The 22,227-nt window shown below is 40.5% G+C and overlaps 1 protein-coding gene and 1 pseudogene across 8 annotated transcripts in view; both read right to left on the bottom strand.

The window, feature by feature from the left end:
- Window positions 1–22,227, bottom strand: part of PPP4R2 (protein phosphatase 4 regulatory subunit 2) — a 72,233-nt gene that overhangs the window by 25,709 nt on the left and 24,297 nt on the right. The gene's annotated exons all lie outside the window — the stretch shown is intronic.
- Window positions 14,473–14,538, bottom strand: LOC123572039 (U7 small nuclear RNA; annotated as a pseudogene).

Genomic DNA, 22,227 nt, shown 5'->3' with positions numbered 1-22,227 from the left:
CAGCCTATCTGCATTGCACACAAAGTGTGAGGAACACTAAGAACACAACAAAGCACAGGAGAGTCCTACTACTATTAGCTACTCCAAAGGATAGCAAATACTGCACCATTTATAAACATCAAACAGGAATTTGAGGACAATGAATAAATAAAATCTAATGGATCTAATCATTCATTAAAGGTGACAGGCTTAAAATACACTTAATGTTTAAAAGGCAGATATTTCAATCAGAAGACTTAAAATGTCAGACAACTCAGTCTTAATTATATAACTGAGGTAAACAAAGTAAGTGTATTTCATCTGAATGCTGAATTAAATAAGTGAAAGATTTTCAAAAGTAAGAAAACACTGTTGCTTACACAAAATTATGACTTTTTAAAGACTAATTTAAAAACACAAATTACTACCTCTATAAATGGGGCACGAAACAAGAGATTCTTTTACATTATCATTCAACATCATATTACATCTTGTTGATTAACTGAACATTAAAACGGATCAGTGGAACAGAAGACAGCGAAGAAGCAGACCCACACATAAATGAAAATCTGATATATGGTAAAGGACAGATTAGTCAGTCAATTGAAAAATATTGAGACTACTCCGAAATGTTAATAGGATTTAAAAACTAAATAATGTGTTTTTTCTGATTACATCAATAGTACAGCCGTTGTAAGAAATTATAATACAGAAAGACATAAAAGTAAAATGTATCCATAATCTGCAGTCAACCATCATCACTAAAGTAACATTTGAATATATTTTTCAAATTTGACATTCTAGTTTAATATTCCTTTTTCCAGACGGGCGCGGTGGCTCAAGCCTGTAATCCCAGCACTTTGGGAGGCCGAGACGGGTGGATCACGAGGTCAGGAGATCGAGACCATCCTGGCTAACACGGTGAAACCCCGTCTCTACTAAAAAACACAAAAAACTAGCCGGGCGAGGTGGCGGGCGCCTGTAGTCCCAGCTACTCGGGAGGCTGAGGCAGGAGAATGGCGTGAACCCGGGAGGCAGAGCTTGCAGTGAGCTGAGATCGGGCCACGGCACTCCAACCTGGGCAACACAGCGAGACTCCGTCTCAAAAAAAAAAAAAAATTCCTTTTTCCCCTCTCCTTACTCACTATGGGTATTTGCATGGGACAAATAGTCTTTGAAAGCAAGATTTTTAACTGCAACACATATTTGTGCCATAATTTATTAATCACTGTTTAAAAAAAGATTTAGGGCTGGGTGCAGTGGCTCACGCCTGTAAACCAAGCACTCTCGGGGGGCTGAGGCAGGCAAATCACCTGAGATCAGGAGTTGGAGACCAGCCTGGCCAACACGGCAAAATCCCATCTCTACTGAAAATACAAAAATTAGCCAGGCGTGGTGGTGAGCGCTTGTAATTCCAGCTACTTGAGAGGCTGAGGCAGAAGAATCGCTTGAACTCATTGCAGAGGTTGCAGTGAGCCAAGGTTATGCCACTGCACTGCACTCCAGCCTGACAGAGCAAGACTGTCTCAAAAAAAAAAAAAAAAAAATTTGGTCACATCTACTTCATTACAATTAATTATGCAGTTATGTGATTAACAGCCTAATAAATTTTGTAGGCATCTATTTATCACCTGAGGATAGATTTCTGTAAGTGAAATTATTGAGTCTAAAGTATGAAGTACAAATATCAAGACTTTTGATTCAACCTTCAAAAACTCCCCAGACACAATGTACCACACTTTATAGTGTCATCAGTAATATAAACCAACATGTTTCATTTGAGTATGATAATCTTTCAAAAACTCTGTCAATATGCTAGTAGAGAAACAGTTTAATTAATATTTCCTTCATTGCTAGTGAAATTGAATATTTTTACCTCATTCTGGCCACAAGATGCTTGTTTTTTGTGTTAATAGGTCCTTTGCAATCCCTCCTCCTAGGGCTTCCTCAATTTTGGGACTACCGACATTTTCTTTTCTTTTTTCTCTTTGGAGACAGAGTTTCACTCTTGTCGCCCAGGCTGGAGTACAATGGCGTGATCTCGGCTCACTGCAACCTCCACCTCCCAGGTTCCAGCAATTCTCCTGCCTCAGCCTCCTGAGTAGCTGGGATTACAGGCACCCACCACCATGCCTGGCTAATTTTTGTATTTTTAGTAGAGACGGTATTTCGCCATGTTGGCCAGGCTGGTCTCAAACTCCTGACGACTTCAGGTGATCCACAGCCTTGGCCTCCTAAAGTGCTGGGATTATAGGTGTGAGCCACCAGGACCGGCCACTGCTGACATTTTCAAGTTGGATGTAATTCTTTGTCATAGAAGGATGTCCTTTGTATTGTAGGATATGGAGCTACATTCCTGGCCTCTACCTACTAGAAACCTATAGCACACCACCCATTCCAACTGTGACAACCGTAAATCTCTCCCAACATTATCAAATGTTCCCTGGGAGACAAAAATTGTCCCCAGTTAAGAACCATGGGCACCTTCCCCACCTCTCTAAAATTATTTGTCTTTTGCTTATTTTTGTGTTATGGAAAAAGTAAATTATGTGATACAAGTATGAACATAATTTTTGGATTCTCATTTTGCACTGACTGCTTCAAAGATAAAAAGTATTGTTTTTGGCCAGGCACAGTGGCTTACACCTGTAATCCCTGCACTTTGGGAGGCCCAGGCGGGTGGATCACCTGAGGTCAGGAGTGAGACCAGCCTGGCAAACACGGTGAAACCCCATCTCTACTAAAAACACAAAAATGAGCTGGTGTGGTGGTGCATGCCTGTAATTCCAGCTACTCAGGAGGCTGAGGCAGGAGAATGAATCACTTGAACCTGGGAGGCGGAGGTTGCAGTGAGCCAAGACGGTGCCACTGCACTCCAGCCTGGGCAACAAAAAAAAAACACCTCAGTCTCATCAAAAAAAAGTATTGTTTTTGATATAAATGAAATGACACTAAAATATTTCTCATGTTTCCTATTTTGAAATTATCTTTGAAGTGTTACATATTTTCTCACTCAGAAACTTCTGAGTGATGGCATGATCTCAAGATGGCATGATACCTGCTTCGAAGCAATAAAGTTTTGATAAAAATTCTGAAGGGAAAGTATTTGCCACTGAAAGTGAATTTTTCAAATTAGACTGCTAAATGGTTGTACACATAAAGGATCCAATCAGATGAAAAAGAAAGCTTCAGAAGGTAACACAAACTTTCAGACAATAGCTCAGTGTAAACTTGGGTTTCTTACTTGGTACCTTACATATTCATGATAAGGATTCTAAAAATGCCTAAAGATTCAAATTACTATCTACTCACTCACCTCTCCCTACCAATTAAAACAAAAAGTCTAACCAACAGTATGTTCTGGTTAGCCTGACTCGTGCTTAATTTTTAGCCTTTTGAGCCCTTATTGAGAATGTCCCTGGCTGGGCGAATCACGACGTCAGGATTTCGAAACCAACCTGGCCAGAATGGTGAAACCCTGTCTCTACTAAAAATACAAAAATTAGCCGGGCAAGGTGGCGCACGCCTGTAGTCCCAGCTACTCGGGAGGCTGAGGCAGGAGAATTGCTTGAACCTGGGAGGTGGAGATTGCTGTAAGCCGAGATCGGGCCACTGCACTCCAGCCTGGGTGACACTGCACTCCACTGGGTGAGAGAGAGAGAGACTCCATCTCAAAACAAAAAAAAGAAAAAAAAAAGAGAGAGAGAAAGAAAAAGAAAAAGAAAAATGTCCCTAGAATCTGTTACTATACCAACACGGACTCCTCCCTTCTACATAAGTGCTGTAGCAAAGATGACTCTTCTAACAGCTGGCTCACAATGACCACAGCCAACAAAGAGATGTTGACTTTTTAAACTTGTACTAGCTTAATGGCTGAAGTGGATCTACCTTCCTCCCTGCAACCAGGGAGTCACTTTTCTCACCACTTTTGCTACCACTTTTTACCACCTCCTCTAAAATCTAGTTGATACCAATCCCAATCTGCCATCAACAGGGACTGATCTATCCCTTCACCCCTACATGTGCCAGACAGGACCAGGTAGGTAGGACCTGGGCCCTTTTATTCATTCTACCAACTCAGCCCTAACATCAAGGTCAACAGCACTTAGCAAGTCCTGAAGAAATATGCGACAATCCTTGACTAACAAAATTACTTTGTTCCTGCCAGCAGGTGTGCTTAAATAGTAAAACAAAATTCATTTGGAAAACCAGACTTACAGATATTAAGCTCACGCCTGTAATTCCAGCATTTTGGGAGGCCGAGGCAGGCGGATCACGAGGTCAGGAGATCGAGACCATCCTGGCTAACACAGTGAAACCCTGTCTCTACCAAAAATACAAAAAAATTAGCCGGGTGTGGCGGCGTGCGCCTGTAGTCCCAGCTGCTGGGGAGGCTGAGGCAGGAGAATGGAGTGAACCCGCCAGGCAGAGCTTGCAGTGAGCCAGGATCGTGTCACTGCACTCCAGCCTGGGTGACAGAGCAAGACTCCGTCTCAACAGAAAAAAATAAAAAATAAAAAAAAATAAGACATCATAAACACTTAATTGCAGAGATTTCAGTGATAGTACAACAGAACCTAGAGATCACAATGTAGGTTTAGGCTCACCAAGGAAGGGCTTCAGGACAAAGTTGGAACTTTAAGCTGAACCTTACAGAAAAAGGAATTGGAAATACATTGACCAAAGTAAAGCAAGGAGCAGGTGTTTAATATAAACAATAAATGAGTTTCTCAAACTCTGCACTATGGACATCTTGAGTCAAAGGGTTTTAGCTTCCGATGAGCTGCTGTCTGTGTGCACTGTAGGATATTTGCATCCCTGACCTCTATCCAGTAGCAATCCTCACTCCAAGTGGTAAAAAAAAATATCTCTAAGCCACTGCCAAATGAACCATGGGAGGGAAGTGGTCCCTGGTGGAGGACACTACAACACACAATCCCTTTTGTTAACATCTTACTGCTTACTGCTTACCTTAAAATAAAAAGACTGGGGAAATCAGAACTGCCAAGATCAAAGTCACAAAATTTGAGGAATAAAATTTGTGGCACGTGTATACACATCTTTTTAAAGAAACAGAGATAAAGAAATCTAAATAATCTAAACCTAATATACAGATGGTTCATTTAAAAAATAAATACTCATTAGCATTAAAATCTATCTCATGAATCACTTTCAGTTGTACAAGATAACGGACTATGAAGATCTAATCTAGAATTTTTTTCTTGGGTATAGTCACCTGTGTATTAAGCGGAGGGGGAAAAAAATCCCCCTTTCATCCAACCCAAAGACCAATTCATGTGATATACAGCAAAGACAATAATCATTCCATTTTTAAATTTAGGGAGACTGAAAGGCATATGTAAGTGATTAAAGTTTAAAATCTGTTACTGAAATACAAAAATGAGTTGGCACAGCCACAAGTGGTGAGAGATTACTGTATATTTTAATACAAAGGTTTTATCCTGAAGAATCTTGAGTTTGAAAGTAAAACAAAAGTATCTTAACAATGTCTGCTATGTTGGCTTTTAATATTTTGGTATTCATTTATTTTGTGTAATTTTATATACAGATTACTTTCACTGCTATTTTAAAGTATACCCCAGAGTTATGTGCTACTTTAAAATTACCAATCAAGTAAGTAATAATTATCTGGAATGCATTTTTTCTGTATCTCATACTTTCAAAAAAAGAAGAAAAAAATCATTAAAAGCAAAGTACCTATCAAAAGAACAATTTGTACTTTGGTTTAAGGACTGAATACATGGAAAATGAACATGTCAACACTATTAAATGAATTAACCCTTCCGGGGAATCTCCATCTACATATGACAAAACTAAAAAGATAAACTGGAAATTTGTACTGATACATAATTATACATATTTATGGGATACACGTGACACTTTTGATACATGTATGCAATGTGTATTGGTCAAATCAGTATTTGGGATATCTATTTCAAACATTTATCATTTGTGTTGGGAACATTTCAGATCTTCTCTAGCTATTTTGAAATATACAATAAATTATTAACTATAGTCATCCTACTGTGCTATCAAATACTAAAACGTACTCTTTTTATCTGACTGTACTTTTGTACCTATTAACCAACTTCTATTCATCCCTGGCCCCCCACCCTTCTCAGCCTCTGATAACCCTCATTCTACTCTCTACCTCCGTTAAGTTCAACTTTTTTAGCTCCAACATAATGCATGAGAGCATGTGATATTTGTCTTTCTGTGCCTGTCTTATTTCACTTAATCTAATGATCTCCAGTTCCATCCACACTGGTGCAAAGGATGAGACTTCATTCATTCTTTTTATATCTGAATTGGATTGTATTCCATGGTGTGTGTGTGTATGTGTATATGTGTATATATATATATGTGTATTATAGATGTATATATGTGTACACATATATATACACACACCCATTTTCTTTATCCATGCATCCATTTACAGATACTTAGGTTGATTCTCTATCTTGACTACTGTAAACAGTGCTGCAATAAATATGCAAGTATCGGCCAGGCGTGGTGGCTCACGCCTGTAATCCCAGCACTTTGGGAGGCCGAGGCAGGCAGATCAGGAGTTCAAGACCAGCCTGGCCAACATGGAGAAACCCCGTCTCTACTAAAAACACAAAAATTAGCCAGGCGTGGTGGTGTGTGCCTGCAGTCCCAGCTATTTGGGGAGGCTGAGGCAGGAGAATCACTTGAACTTGAGAGGCAGAGGTTGCAGTGAGCCGAGATTGCACCACTGCACTCCAGCCTGGGAAACAAGCAAGACTCCATCTCAAAAATGGAAAAAAAAAAAAGAAAGTGCACGTATCTCTTTGACATACTGATTTCTTTTCTTGTGGACATTCATCCAGCAGTGGGGATGGCTAGGTCAGACGGCAGACCTATTTTTAGGTTTCTGAGGAACCTCTACACTGTTTCGCATAGTAGCTGTACCAATCTACATTTCCACCAGCAGTGTACTAGTGTTTCCCTTTTTCTGCACCCTTGCCAGAATCTGCTATTACTCTTTCTTTTTTAGACATGGTCTTACTCTGTCACCCAGAGTGGAGTGCAGTGGTGCAATCTCACCTCACTGCAACCTCTGCCTCCTGGGCTCAAGTGATGCTCCCACCTCAGCTTCCCAAGCAGCTGGAACTACAGGTGTGTGCCACCATGCCTGGCTTGTCTTTTTGTTAATAGTCATTTAACTGGGGTGTATATCATCTCACTGTGGTTGTGATTTACATTTTCCTGATGATTAGCCAGGTTGAAAGTATTTCATATACCTGTATATCTTCTGAAAAATGTTCAGATAATTTGCCCATTTTAACTGGATTATTTGGTGTTTTTTGCTTTTGAGTTGAGTTCCCTATATATTCTAGTTATTAATCCCTTGTCAGAAAGATAGTTTGCAAATATTTTCTCCCATTCCATTTTCTTCACTCTGCTGACTTTTCCCTTGTCGCGCCGAAGCTTTTTAGCTTGATGTAATCCCATTAGTCTATTTTTGCTTTCGTTGTCTTTGCTTTTGAGGTCTCGCCCACCTTTGCCCAGACCAATGATCTGAATTGTTGGAAATGCTTTTTTTTTTTTTTTTTTTTAAGACGGAGTCTCGCTCTGTCGCCCGGGCTGGAGTGCAGTGGCCGGATCTCAGCTCACTGCAAGCTCCGCCTCCCGGGTTTACGCCATTCTCCTGCCTCAGCCTCCCGAATAGCTGGGACTACAGGCGCCCGCCACCTCGCCCAGCTAGTTTTTTGTATTTTTTTTAGTAGAGACGGGGTTTCACCGTGTTAGCCAGGATGGTCTCGATCTCCTGACCTCGTGATCCGCCCGCCTGGGCCTCCCAGAGTGCTGGGATTACAGGCTTGAGCCACCGCGCCCGGCCTGGAAATGCTTTTTTAAGAACAAAACTAGGTCCAGGCACATTGGCCAATGCCTGTAACCCCAACACTTTGGAAGGCTGAGGCAGGAAGACTGCTTGAGCCCAGGAGTTTGAGACCAGCCAGGGCAACATAGCAAGATCCCATCCCTACAAAAAAATTTAAAAATTATCCAGGCATGGTGGCACGTACCTGTAATCCTAGCTACCCGGGAGGCTGAGGTAGGAGGATTGCTTGAACCTAGAAGTTCAAGGCTGCAGTGAGCTATGACTGTGCCACTGCATTGCAGCCTGGGCGAAAGAGGAACAGTCTCTAAAAAACAAAACAAAACTGCAGCTTGCTGTAGTCTCATCCCTCCAAAAGAAGTTATTCAAAAAGCACTACTCATAGTTATCAAATGGAGCTAGGATTCTTGAAGACTAAGAAATTGCAGGAAAATATGGGTCCACTAACTGGCAGGAATCTCCACATCCTGAGTAATAATAGTCAGCAAGTTTTCTGAGTTACCTGGAAAATTCTACACAAGAAAACTATAGATTCAGAGGGAAGAGGAGGAGTTAAAATAAAACAAAACTACTGATTTAATGATGGTACTATTTAACATTCTTTTTAAAAGGTGAATTGTTTAAAGACATTTATAAAAAGGAGAGAAGTAATCAGAAAATTATAAGAGTAGTACAAGAGGTCCAAAGTCTAAATGACCAGTTTAAAAAGAAAAAAATACACACACACAAAGTGGAGAAGAAGCCAGTAATTATTTTAAATCAAAAATATTTTTTAAAAATTGAAAATAACAAGCATTGATGAGGATATGGAGAAACTGGGACCACTGGGCACTGCTGATAGGAACGTAAAATGGCGCGGCCATAGTGGAAAACAGTTCCTCGAAAAGTTCAACACAGAACTAACGTATGATCCAGCAATTCTACTTCTAGGTGTATACCCAAAAGAAGTGAAAGCAGAGACTTAGACACTCGCACACCAACATTCACGGCAGTGTTATTCACAATGGCTAAAAGGTAAAAACAACCCTGAACCCTGAAAGCATTAACGTAAAGTAAAATAAGCCAGACACAAAATATTTTATAATGTCACTTAAGTGAGGTACCTAAAATCCACCAAACTCAAAGACACAAAAGCTAGACAGGGATTGAGAGGAAGGAAGAATGGTCATTATCATTTAATGGGTACAGAATTTATATTTGGGACAATAAAAAGGTTCTGGAAATGAGTAGTGATGATGGCTCTACAACAATGTCAATGTACTTAATGCCACCGAACTGTACATTCAGCAATGGTTAAAAAGTGGTAAATTTCATTTTTTGCATGTTTTGCCTCAACCAACCAATCCATAAATAGTTCCCAGAATTAAAAAATACTAGTTTTCGGCCGGGCGCGGTGGCTCAAGCCTGTAATCCCAGCACTTTGGGAGGCCGAGACGGGCGGATCACGAGGTCAGGAGATCGAGACCATCCTGGCTAACACAATGAAACCCCGTCTCCACTAAAAATACAAAAAAATTAGCCGGGCGTGGTGGCGGGTGCCTGTAGTCCCAGCTACTCGGGAGGCTGAGGCAGGAGAATGGCGGGAACCCGGGAGGCGGAGCTTGCAGTGAGCCGAGATCGCGCCACTGCACTCCAGCCTGGGCGACAGAGCGAGACTCCGCCTCAAAAAAAAAAAAAAAAAATACTAGTTTTCAAATTAAGAGAACTCACAAGAGTTGCTAAAGAGTGACCAACACAAAGGTTGACAAAGAGAATCACAGCAAAGCACACTGTAGTAAAAACTGTGTAATTCTGGAATCAAAGATTCTATAAAACTCCAGGGACACAAACCAGGTCACATACAAAGAGGGCTCCAGTTTTATCAACCGGTGTCAAAGAAAGCAATGAAAAAATTCCTTCAAAATTCAGAGAGACAATAATTTTCAACCTAGAATAACCAGACTATCAAATAAGTAGGTAGAATAAACACATTTTCAGACACTGAAAGTACAAAAAACAAACAAACAAAAAACAAAGTGTTATTGTGCCTTCTCTCATTCCACCAAAACAATGATGTAAACCAAGAAAGAGCATGACATGGTATCTAGAAAACTGAGACTCCAACACAGAAAGTTAATTACAGGATGATAAAAATGGGTCTCCCATCATAAGATGGTAGGATTTCCATCTTCGTCATAACATGGTAGGATTAAGGCAGGTCTAGCAAGCAACCAGTCCAGAATGGAGCAGTTAAGAAGGCTCTACAAGAGATTTTTTTTTAAACATGAAATTGATATGTAAACAACTAAAATCTGAGTTGAATTAGTCATAAGCATACAGAAAACTAAATGAAAAAAATAGCATTAACAGAGACAATGTATATATTGAATGCTAATGTGACTAAAATTTCAATGTAATTATATTGGAAAACATGAGCAGTTCAAGTGGGAAGTATGTGTCTATACTTGGAGAAGGAGCACGTAAAAGAAACTAAATCTTAACTTTCATTAGTAAGAAATCAGATATTTCTTACTGTCTGAAGTAAGTAAGGAAAAAAGGAAAAAGTAACTAGACTGTAAAATCAAGGAAAAAAGTAACTAGTAAAAAGACTGCACCTTAAAAATAGGAAGGTAGGCCAGGCACGGTGGCTCATGCCTGTAATCCTAGCACTTTAGGAGGCCAAGGTGGGCAGATCACAAGGTCAAGAAATCAACACCATCCTGGCCAAAATGGTAAAACCCCGCCTCTACTAAAAATACAAAAATTAGCTGGGCATGGTGGTGTGTGCCTGTAATCCCAGCTACTCAGGAGGCTGAGGCAGGAGAATCGCTTGAACCAGGGAGTTGGGGGTTGCAATGAGTCGAGATCGTGCTACTGCACCCCAGCCTGGCAGTAGAGCAAGACTCTTGTCTCCAGAAAAAAAAAAAAGAAAAGAAACCAAAAGAAAAGAAAAAAGAGAAGAAAAGAGAAGAAAAGAGGAAGGTAAACACCAAAAGCAACTACTAAATGATTTTAAAGCAGTTTTACTTGCAGCTCAAAAAATTAAAAAAAAAAAATTTAAACTGGTTGTCTCTCAGGAGTAAGAGATAAAAGAAAGTACACAGAGACTTTTTTGTGACCTTTGTCATATTAATGAATTCACTAAAGCATGTGCATATAACTTTAATAAAAGTAACTAAATAATAAAAAATATCAATTTAAAAAGAGTCAGGTGGAGGTCTGGAGTCTGGAAGCCTGACCAGGTATTTCAACCACTTTCTCATTTGTAGAGCCTAAGGCAGATAACCCTAGCCTCTCTGTTTCCCCCATCTGTGAAACAGGGATAATAGTATTTACTTTTGTTGCTGTAACGATTAACACTAGTGTAAGCAAAGTGCTTAGTAAAGTGGCTGACACCTCGTAAGCACCCAATGGTTGCTTTTCCTCAAGAAACTCAGGATGGGAAGAACATCTGAGTAATACAGTAGATATATGCAGACGGCTTTGGGGATGAGAGTAGTGTCCTGAGATGGCATTAGTAAGGAAGACTGGAACAGCGAGAAAGACCTGTGTTAGACCATAATAAGATGCTTGGGCTTATATTGGCATTCTCTCTGGCCTAGAAATACTTCTAAAGGCACTTTATCCTCTTTAATCAGAGAGGACAAAATCTCTACCCAACATTGCTTCTCCACCCATTCACAAAACTGCTTGTTTTAAAAAATAAATGAAATAATTCTTTCTTTCATTTTTCCTGTCTTTATTGAGACAAAGTTTCACTCTGTTGCCCAGGATGGAGTGCCATGGCACAATCTCAGCTCACTACAGTCTCCACCTCCTGGTTCAAGTGATTCTCCTGCCTCAGCCTCCCGAGTAGCTGGGATTACAGGTGAGTGCCACCACGTCCAGCTAATTTTGTTGTATTATTAGCAGAGACCATGTTGGCCAGGCTGGTCTCGAACTCCTGGCCTCAGGTGATCCACCCGTCTTGGCCTCCCAAAGTGCTGGGATTACAGGCGTGAATCACTGCACTCAGCCATAAAAATAAAGGAAACATTTCAACTAACAGAAAAGTACAGAGAAGAGTTATATCACTTAGCTTTGTCAAACCTTAGCTAGTTACATTTTTGTAGTTCTTGATGAGCTAAAAGACATTTACATATGTTAGACTTACTCCAAAAATTCTTTGACTCCACCAGGATTTCCTATCCATTGATTCTATTACCTTTTTACTGTCCCTCACCCCTCTGACAACCTCTCTCCCTTCATTACCCAGCTTCAATTGTAATAATTATAATCAGGCCCGGTGCTGTGGCTCACACATGTAACCCCAGCATTTCAGGTAGATCACCTGAGGTCAGGAGTTCGAGACCAGCCTGCTCAACACGGTGAAACCCCATCTCTACTAAAAATACAAAAATTAGCCAGGTATGGTGGCGCGTGCTTGTAATCCCAGCTACTCAGGAGACTGAGGCACGATAACTGCTTGAACCCGGGAGGCAGAGGTTGCAGTGAGCCGAGATCATACCATTGCACTTCAGCCTGGGCAACACAGCGAGACTCCGTCTAAAAACACAAAAACAAAAAAAAAAAGAAAGAAAAAGAAATTATAATCACTCCCTCATATATAGTTCGTTGTCTAGCCCTTCTCTGGATTCACTGTAAAAAAAAAAAAAAAAAAAAAATTCAACGCAATCCCCACCAAATCTTTGCCTACACAAACATAGGAAAGAAACCAAAGACAAAGAAAAATCCACAACCATGCTGGCTGATCTTGAGTACACTATAAATGCTACCAGACATTATCCCCAGTCTATTTCATTCTCTAACTCTCCCAGTAACTATTTCATATCTTCTCACCTCAACCCTACATTGAGTTTTCCCTCCCTCACACTCAATGACCTTGCTTCCTGTTGCACTTATAAAACTGAAATAAGGAATTTCCAGAGTCCCACCAGTTACCTACTGTCATGTACATGTACACACCCTGAATTCCCACCTGTTATCACAGATGGAGCTATCCATGCTCTAGTCTATTTATATACTAGATTTGCCATTTGATCACCTACTCAAGAGCACCACTTGAGCAATTCTCCCCTAGAAGTAAGCTTCTAGTTTACTTTACCTCAAATATATTTTCAGCACAGCCATTCATTGGACAATTCTTTTAACACTTAAGTCTGACAGTGTCACTCCTCTGCTCAAAACTCTGCAATCCTAGCCAGGTGCAGTGGCTCACGCATGTAATCCCAACACTTTGGGAGGACAATGTGGGAGGACTGTTTGTATCTAGGAGTTCAACCAGCCTGGGCAACAAGATCCTGTCTCTACAAAAAAATTAAAAATTTGCCAGGCATGGTGGCGCAAGCTTGTAGTCTCGGCTACTCGGGAGACTGACGGAGGAGTACTGCTTGAGCCCGGGAGTTCGAGGCTGCAGTGAGCCATGATCACATCACTGCACTCAGCCTGCATGACAGAGTGAGACTCTGCCTCAAAAACAACAACAACAACAACAACAAAAAGCTGCAACAGCTCTGGATTTCACTCAAAGCCCAAAGCCTTTACAGTGCTCCACATTGCCCTACATTATATTTCCCCCATTTCCTTTACCTCCTCCTCTCCTTGATCAGTCTACTTTAGCCACAGTAGCCTCCTTGTTAGTCTGTGAAAGGGCTAAACACACTAGTCCTACTTAAGGCTTTTGCAATGAAAGATTCTTCTACCTTGGCCAGGCGCAGTGGCTCACGCCTGTAATCCTAGCACTTTGGGAGGCCGAGGCGGGTGGATCACGAGGTCGGGAGATCGAAACCCTCCTGGCCAACATGGTGAAACTCTGTCTCTACTAAAAATACACAAATTAGCTGGGCATGATAGCGCGCATCTGTAGTCCCAGCTACTCAGGAGGCTGAGGCAGGGGAATTGTTTGAAACCAGGAGGCACAGATTGCAGTGAGCCAAGACTGCACCTCTGCACTCAAGCCTGGTGAGAGAGCGAGACTCCATCTCAAAAAAAAAAAAAGTCTTCTACCTGGATTTATCTTCTATATACTGCATGGCTGACTCCCTTACTTCTTGGGCCTCAGTCAAATGTCACCTTCTAAATGAGACCTCCTCTGACCATATTATTTAAAATTCCAACTACCTAGCCAGGCATGGTGGCTCACACCTGTAATCTCAGCCTTTGGGAGGCTGAGGTGGGAGGATCACTTGAGCCCACAAGTTTGCAATCAGCCTGGGAAACATAGTAAAATCCCGTCTCTCTCTCTTTTTTTTTTTTAGATTGAGTCTTGCTCTGACACCCCGGCTGGAGTGTGGTGGCACGATCTCAGCTCACTGCAACCTCTGCCTCCCGGGTTCAAGCTATTCTGCCTCAGCTTCCCGAGCAGCTAGGATGACAGGCGTGCGCCACCACGCCTGGCTAATTTTTGTATTTTTAATAGAGATGGGGTTTCACCGTGTTGAGCAAGCTGGTCTCGAACTCCTGACCTCAGGTGATCCACCTGCCTCAGCCTCCCAAAGTGCTGGGATTACAGGCATGACCCACTAGTGCCCAGCCCACCCCGTCTCTTTAAAAAAAAAAAAAATCCAACTACCTATTCACACTTAAAAAAAAAAAAAAAAAGTAACATGGGAATTTGAGGGGAGCGGCGGGGAGGCTTTCTGGTAAAGACCTCCCAGAAAGTCTACTAGACAAATTCTAAAACAGCTGTAACATTCTCCACTCTTAACTCTTATTTCCCTTACTCTTTTTCTTATTTTTGCATTGCCATTACTATCCAGTAACATAATATATAACTTATTTAATCATCTGTCTGCCCACATATTTATTCTCACACACACACACACACACACACACACACACACACACACACACACACATATATAAAACAAATGCAAAGTCTGTCAAGTAGTAGGCACTGAATAATTATCTGGTGATTGAATAAATGAATATCCTGAAGCCCACTCTGTGGGAATAATGTTTACAAACCATCTACAGTAGAAAAAAGAAATCAGGCAGAAAAAATGCCACCTTCCAAGCAGATCTGGGAATTATGTGTAGAATTGTTTTGGCAATCAATAAGAGAATAGCTGGGAGGAGTGACTCACGCCTGTAATCCCAGCACTTTGGGAGGCCAAGGCGGGCGGATCATGAGGTCAGGAGATCGAGATCATCCTGGCCAGCATGGTGAAACCCCATCTCTACTAAAATACAAAAAATAAGCCAGGCAACGGTGGCGCGCACCTGTGGTCCCAGCTACTCGGGAGGCTGAGGCAGGGGAATAGCTCGAACCTGGGAGACAGAGGTTCAGTGAGCTGAGATCACACCACTGCACACCAGCCTGGCAACAGAGCAAGAATCCGTCTCAAACACAAACAAAAAAATAGGGGAACAGATTCATATTTGAACTGCAATGCATAATAAAAACAGCAAGCACATATATAACCACAAATGCCAGATACTGTTCTATGCACTTTGGACATACTAACTCAATCTTCAGAAGCATATGTATGAATTAGGTGGTACTACTCTCCCCATTTTATTAACAATAAGCAACTTTGAAACAGGTTAAGTAAGGTTAAATAAGCTGCCTATAATTGCACAGTTAATAAGTAACAGGGTTAGGATTTCAATCCAGGCATTATGGCTTCAGAATCCATACTCTAAAATACATCATGACATCTAGTTATAGGAATATTATAGTAGAGGAGTGTCCAATGTTTTGGCTTCCCTGGGTCACACTGGAAGAGAAATTGTCTCGCACTACACATAAAATACACTAACACTAATGATAGTTGATGTGCTATTTTTTTAAAAATCGCAAAAGTCTCATAATGTTTCAAGAAAGTTAATGAATTTGTGTTGGGTAACATTCAAAGCTGCCCCAGGCTGCACGCAGCCTGCAGGTTGTAAAGCTCGGTATAGGCCAAACAAAAGTTAATGCAAACACGCATCCCTAAGCTATTATGTGGTAAGAAAAGATATATAAAGAATTTAGTTGTCCTAAGGGAGTTCACAATCTAAACAAAAAACATTGGCACAGCAAATTTTATATATGATGACAGAAGTGGGCTGAGTCACATCTAATTCAGGGTCAATGGAGGTTTTCTAGAAGAGATGACCCCTAGCATGTACCTTTTAAAATGAGCACAAAGTTGCCGGGCGCGGTGGCTCACGCCTGTAATCCCAGCACTTTGGGAGGCTAAGGCGGGTGGATCGCGAGGTTGGGAGATCGAAGCCATCCTGGTTAACATGGCCAAATCCTGTCTCTACTAAAAATACAAAAAATTAGCTGGGCGTGGTGGCGGGCACTTGTAGTCCCAGCTACTCGGGAGGCTGAGGCAGAATGGCGTGAACCCGGGAGGCAGAGCTTGCAGTGAGCCGAGATCATGCCACTGCACTCCAGCCTGGGTGACAGAGCGAGACTCTGTCTCAATAAATACATACATACATACATACATAAAGCACAAAGTCAAGAGCAACACAGAAGAAGAGAGAAAAAATGTGCACAAAGAAAAAGTAAGGTCTTTGTTCCAGCAAAGGGAATGAACGTTATGTACAAAGTCACTGGGATGACGCAGTATGAATTTATACCAGAGAACTGAGTAATTTAGGAGAAAAGAAAAACACAGGGAACAAATAGAAAATTACCAAATTAAGTAGAGTCACAATTATTTATGCCTTAAATCTCATAAGAAACTTAAGTTTTAACTCGAGCAAGGGAGAAGGTGCATAAAGACTTCACTTATGGGAATAACACACTTACATTGTAGCATGACTACCATTAATAGCATGTATTAGACAAGACTAGAAAGGGCAAGCAAAATCAAGTTAGAAAACCTATACAAAACCCAGGCAAGGTGAGGATGAACAGATACTATCTACAGATCCATAACCCAATGTTGTCTGTGAACCTTCATGTTCATTCCCACATAATGCTGCACCATTGCAAATTCTCATCTCCTCTAGCTTAAATATCATAATAATCTCCTGAGTGATTTTCCTAATTCCTTTGAATTAGACTCAATTTCTCCAGGGCAAAGCTCTGATTTATCTTTTCTCTGCTCAAAAGTCTTCGTTAATTTCTAATGTCTTTCTAAAGCCAAAATTCTATGCATTAGCAAGACCCTTCCTAATGTATCCTAATTCTTCCTCCACAGCTCTGAACTTTACTACTCCTTTGCTCACTGTTCCCTCTGCCCAGACTAAGTTAAAACGCCTCCTTGCACCATGATGCACTGCTAAATATTCCTTGCCAGAAATAAACTTTTTAAGTTACTGCTCCCAAAGCACTTTAACTTCCTTAAAGCAACTATTATATTCTTCCCCAGACCATAATCCCCAGTTCTATGTCTCTTTTTCCTTATAAGATCATGTTCCATGATACTAGGCTAACAGAAGCTACAGCATCAAGAAATATAAGCATTTCAACAATTCAAAGATCTTAGTAAGAACAATGAACGTCTCACAATAATAGAACAAAGGTCAGTGCTAAGTTTATCTGGACCTTTAAAGGTCAGAAGGTGATTCCCACTGACACAGTAAGTTGCCATTATAACCTTCACAACAGTTTAAAGACAATAATTTTAACACATTTTATCAGTATGATGAATTACAGGTACTGTATACACATATATGCTGATTACAGCACACACTAATGAGTTAGCTCCCCAGCTCTTGGTTCCCATTTTCTTTAAAAGGTACTGAATACACATGGATGGGCCTCCAGTAGCCAGCTCTGTTTCTCTCATCATCCCACCTGACCAGGGCTAGGCCAATCAGTTATTTTCCTCCAAAAATGTAAAATATGGAAGATACCAAGACTGGAACTCAGTCCTTCGCTAGAACCTGAAGAACAAGTCTTAACAACTTCCGCTGCTGAGGTCCCTGGGCTCCATCCTCATACCTTTTCGCTTGGTAGCATAGCTCAACCCTTGTTTCTAAGTGCTACTTCAATATCCTTCTAATAAATCTTTCTTTCCCTTCTTTTCTAGTTTTCTTTTGGGCTTACGTGAACCACAATCAGTTGTGCTGCTTGGAAGTAAACATTTTAAAATGAATTTGATGCATTCAAAAAGGCAAGTATTATTTTGGGACTAAATCTTAAATGCTTTAGCTTACAAGCAGAAATCTGAGCTGTGAAGAAAGGAAAGGAAGAAGAGGGAGAGAGGGAGGGAGGGAAGGAGGGTGGAAGGGAGGAAGGGAGAAAGGGAGGGAGGAAGGAAGAAGAAAGACTCCTTTGGGCTTTCTAATTATAATTTAGAAGTTTATTTCCTATTTAATATTTAAAGTGCTGTGAGACTACTAAATTAATTCAAATCTGGGTGGACATTCCCAAATGAACCATTTAAAACACTCAGTCCAGCAGACAACCCAATGCCTTAAGGTTCACCAAAGTATTCAGAGAATTTAGGTTTAGTGTGATTCTCTGCAGGTAATCCTACAGAATGCAAAAGATCCTCTATGTTGTTACACACATTGGCAATCTTAAGACAGATCACTACCAATAAAGTAACTTTATTGCTATTTTCCTTTCTTCCTAGAAATTTATCCCTTGATTTTAGTTTGATAAATTTTTTCTACCCTTGACTATAAATTGATGAATTTTACATTTTTCCAACGTAAGTATCCTAGATCTTCAAAATATATAAATGCTCCTGCATCAGACCCAAACACTGATTTTCCTACATAGAAATTAGATCTGAATTTACTATGTATATATTTATGAATTTGTTTCTACTCTGAAAAAGGCTGTTCATTTCAGCCAATCATATCTATAAAGACTATTTTATTTTTAATATACGCTTTTTACCTTTTAAAATTATTAAAAAGGTAAATGCTTAGTGAAAATACAAATTAAGAAAAATTAAGCGGCCGGGCGCGGTGGCTCAAGCCTGTAATCCCAGCACTTTGGGAGGCCGAGATGGGCGGATCACGAGGTCAGGAGATCGAGACCATCCTGGCTAACACGGTGAAACCCCGTCTCTACTAAAAAATACAAAAAACTAGCCGGGCGAGGTGGCGGGCGCCTGTAGTCCCAGCTACTCCAGAGGCTGAGGCAGGAGAATGGCGTGAACCCGGGAGGCGGAGCTTGCAGTGAGCTGAGATCCGGCCACTGCACTCCAGCCTGGGCGGCAGAGCGAGACTCCGTCTCAAAAAAAAAAAAAAAGAAAAATTAAGCTACTAATGATGAAACTTTGTAATTCAGAAACAAAAACATTCAAACTGAAAACCAAAAAGCAAAGGTGATCCAAATTATTCTTTTAAGTGGCTTCTGGTGTTTCTCTTCCAAGCATATTATACCTAAAAAATCTAAATCCCTTAACATACAAAGATTTGCTCAAGTGTACTTTCATTTTTCATGGTGACTTTTTAAAAAGCAACTTACTAAATGATCCACTTCCATTTTTTATTTTATTGAGTGCACACAAATATTAAGTATATTCAAATTAATATGCTGTATTACTCGGGATAGAAATGAAGGGACTGTCATGTCTTCCTTTGATGAACTACTGCACTATTTAAATTGTTTTAAACAAAGTTTCCTACTTTTGTAATAAAAAAAGTATTTTAAATATCCAGCCATGTTTTTTTTTAACAGTCTATGCCTCATCTCAATACCAAATTCAGTGATTTTTTTTTTTTTTTTGAGACGGAGTCTCGCTCTGTCACCCAGGCTGGAGTGCGGTGGCCGGATCTCAGCTCACTGCAAGCTCTGCCTCCCGGGTTCACGCCATTCTCCTGCCTCAGCCTCCCGAGTAGCTGGGACTATAGGCGCCCGCCACCTCGCCCGGCTAGTTTTTTGTATTTTTTAGTAGAGACAGGGTTTCACCATGTTAGCCAGGATGGTCTCGATCTCCTAACCTCGTGATCCGCCCGTCTCGGCCTCCCAAAGTGCTGGGATTACAGGCGTGAGCCACCGCGCCCGGCAAATTCAGTGATTTTTTAAAAGGGCACATTAAAGAAACCTTATTCCAGCTGGGCACCGTGGCTCATGCCTGTAATCCCAGCAATTCTATGAGGCCAAGGCGGGTGGATCACGTGAGGTCAGGAGTTCAAGACCAGCCTGAACAACATGGAGAAACCGTATCTCTACTAAAAATATAAAATAAAATTAGCCAGTCGTGATGGCGCATGCCTGTAATCTCAGCTACTCGGGAGGCTGAGGCAGGAGAATTGTTTGACCCCAGGAGGCAGAGGTTGCAGTGAGCCGAGATCGCGCCATTGCACTCCAGCCAGGGCAACAAGAGCGAAAACTCTGTCTCACAAAAAAAAAAGAAACCTCATTCCATAATGATTCCATAATGTAAAGTTTTTGTATTATTCCATTAACAATTTTAAAAAGGCAAAATCTCTTAAACAGTCACAAATTAAGGATGCAATTTTATCCACAAATCCTCATAATGACCTGAACTTCTGAGCAAACAATACCAACTAAATATAAAAGCAACATACTAAGATGTTTCTTAAAACTTTTTCTTACTTGAAACACATCATTATTTAAATCAGCCTACTTACACGGAATACTCATAAGTCTTTCCTTCAAGAGTGAATGTCTCTTCCAAGTTGCTTGTACTGACTATCCACTATCCTAAGCCTTCCAAGAGTTATTAATATTGCATCCTTTAAATCTAAGTCAGCATCAACTCTAAGACTGCATTGTTTTAAAAAAGAAAGAAATGCTGCAAGCTGCAATTCTAGGTCACTGTTGATGTTTCAAAGGCTTTCCAATTTCAGAGATATTAAAATGCGGAGAAAAACATGATGATAATAAATATTTATTGAAGTTCTTAAAATTGGTAGCAAAGATACTATAGGATTTAACTTCATTTTATTAAAGTTTGTAATTATGTCAAAATCTTTGGAGTTTACATATATAGCAGAAAAAATTCTGAAGGCGAAAATTTAAATTTCAATTTTACTCCCATCTAATCTAACCAAGCTCTCTCACATTGTGAACTAAGCACTTCACACATTATAAGGCTCCTATCACTTGACACTGTAACTTTCACCTCACAATCAAAACTTTCCAATGCATAACAAAAGTAATAATTGTTTGTTGACCTTCTATACCTCATCAGTCTTAGGCCCCTAACCTAAGCTTATTTAAAAATCAGCTGAAAGAAACTACTCTCTTAAAAGGCTACCATTTATAAAAGATTTCTTCCAAGGCTAATTTTTAAAATGAAGTTAATGTATTTGGTACAGGCCAATGCCGATAAAAGCAATAAACAAAATACTAAAAGAAACAGGCCGGGCGCAGTGGCTCATGCCTGTTATCCCAGCACTTTGGGAGGCCAAGGCAGGTGGATAGCCTAAGGTCAGGAGTTCAAGACCAGCCTGGCCAACATGGTGAAACTCCATCCCCACCAAAAATACAAAAATTAGCCGGGCATGGTGACAGATGCCTTTAGACCCAGCTACTTGGGAAGCTGAGGCAGGAGAAGAGAATCACTTGAACCTGGGAAGTGGAGGCTGCAGTGAGCCAAGATTGCACCACTGCACTCCAACCTGAAAAACAGAGTGAGACTGTCTCAAAATATATATATACACATATATATACAAACATAATACTTTACTGTTAAAATAACTTTTAAAATTACTACCAGATACTGTGTTTTGCTCACCACAGCATCCTCAGTACCTAGTGCAGTACCTGGAACAGAATATATACTCAATAAATATTTGTTGACTTAAGTGATACCTTAATAAACATGAGAAGGAATGTGCGCAAACAATACAAAATCAGGAATTACACAAATACTGTGATAAACAGCTTTCTCTTTGAGAAAATTCACACCAATATTTTTTTCCTAATTTATGTTGAAAGTATCTAACTTGTCGCTCGGTATACATTTAATAAATTCCAGGCTGGGCGTGATGGCTTATGCTTGCAACCCTAGCACTTTGCAGGCAGAGGCAGGAGGAAGGCTTGAGCCCAGGTATTTGAGACCAGCCTGGGCAAAAGGGCAAAACCCCATCTCCACAAAAAAATATATAAAAATTAGCCAGGCATGGTGGTGCAAATCTGTAGTCCCAGTTACTCAGAAGGCTGACGTGGGAGGATCACCTGAGCCAGAGAAATTGAGGCTACAGTGAGGAGTGATCTTGCCACTGCACCCCAGCCTGGGTGAAACAGTAAGATCCTGTTCCCAAAAAAAAAAAAAAAAAAAAAAAAAAAAAAAAGTGTAATGAAATAAAATGAAACCCAGCCCCTTCTCCTTCCCACTCTTTTCAAGTAAGCTATATGAGTTCACTTAAAACATTTACTACGCACAACTTAGTTAACAAAATTTTCAAAAACCTATCAGAATAAAGCAACCCATACCTGAATTTAACCAGTAAACATGAAGCAAGATAAGACTAATGCACAAATCTTTGACAAGTGTTATATACTGAATGTGTGC

Source organism: Macaca fascicularis, chromosome 2 (genome assembly GCF_037993035.2).
Source record: "Macaca fascicularis isolate 582-1 chromosome 2, T2T-MFA8v1.1".
Lineage (NCBI taxonomy): Eukaryota > Metazoa > Chordata > Mammalia > Primates > Cercopithecidae > Macaca > Macaca fascicularis.
This window is presented reverse-complemented; position numbering and strand designations above follow the sequence as displayed.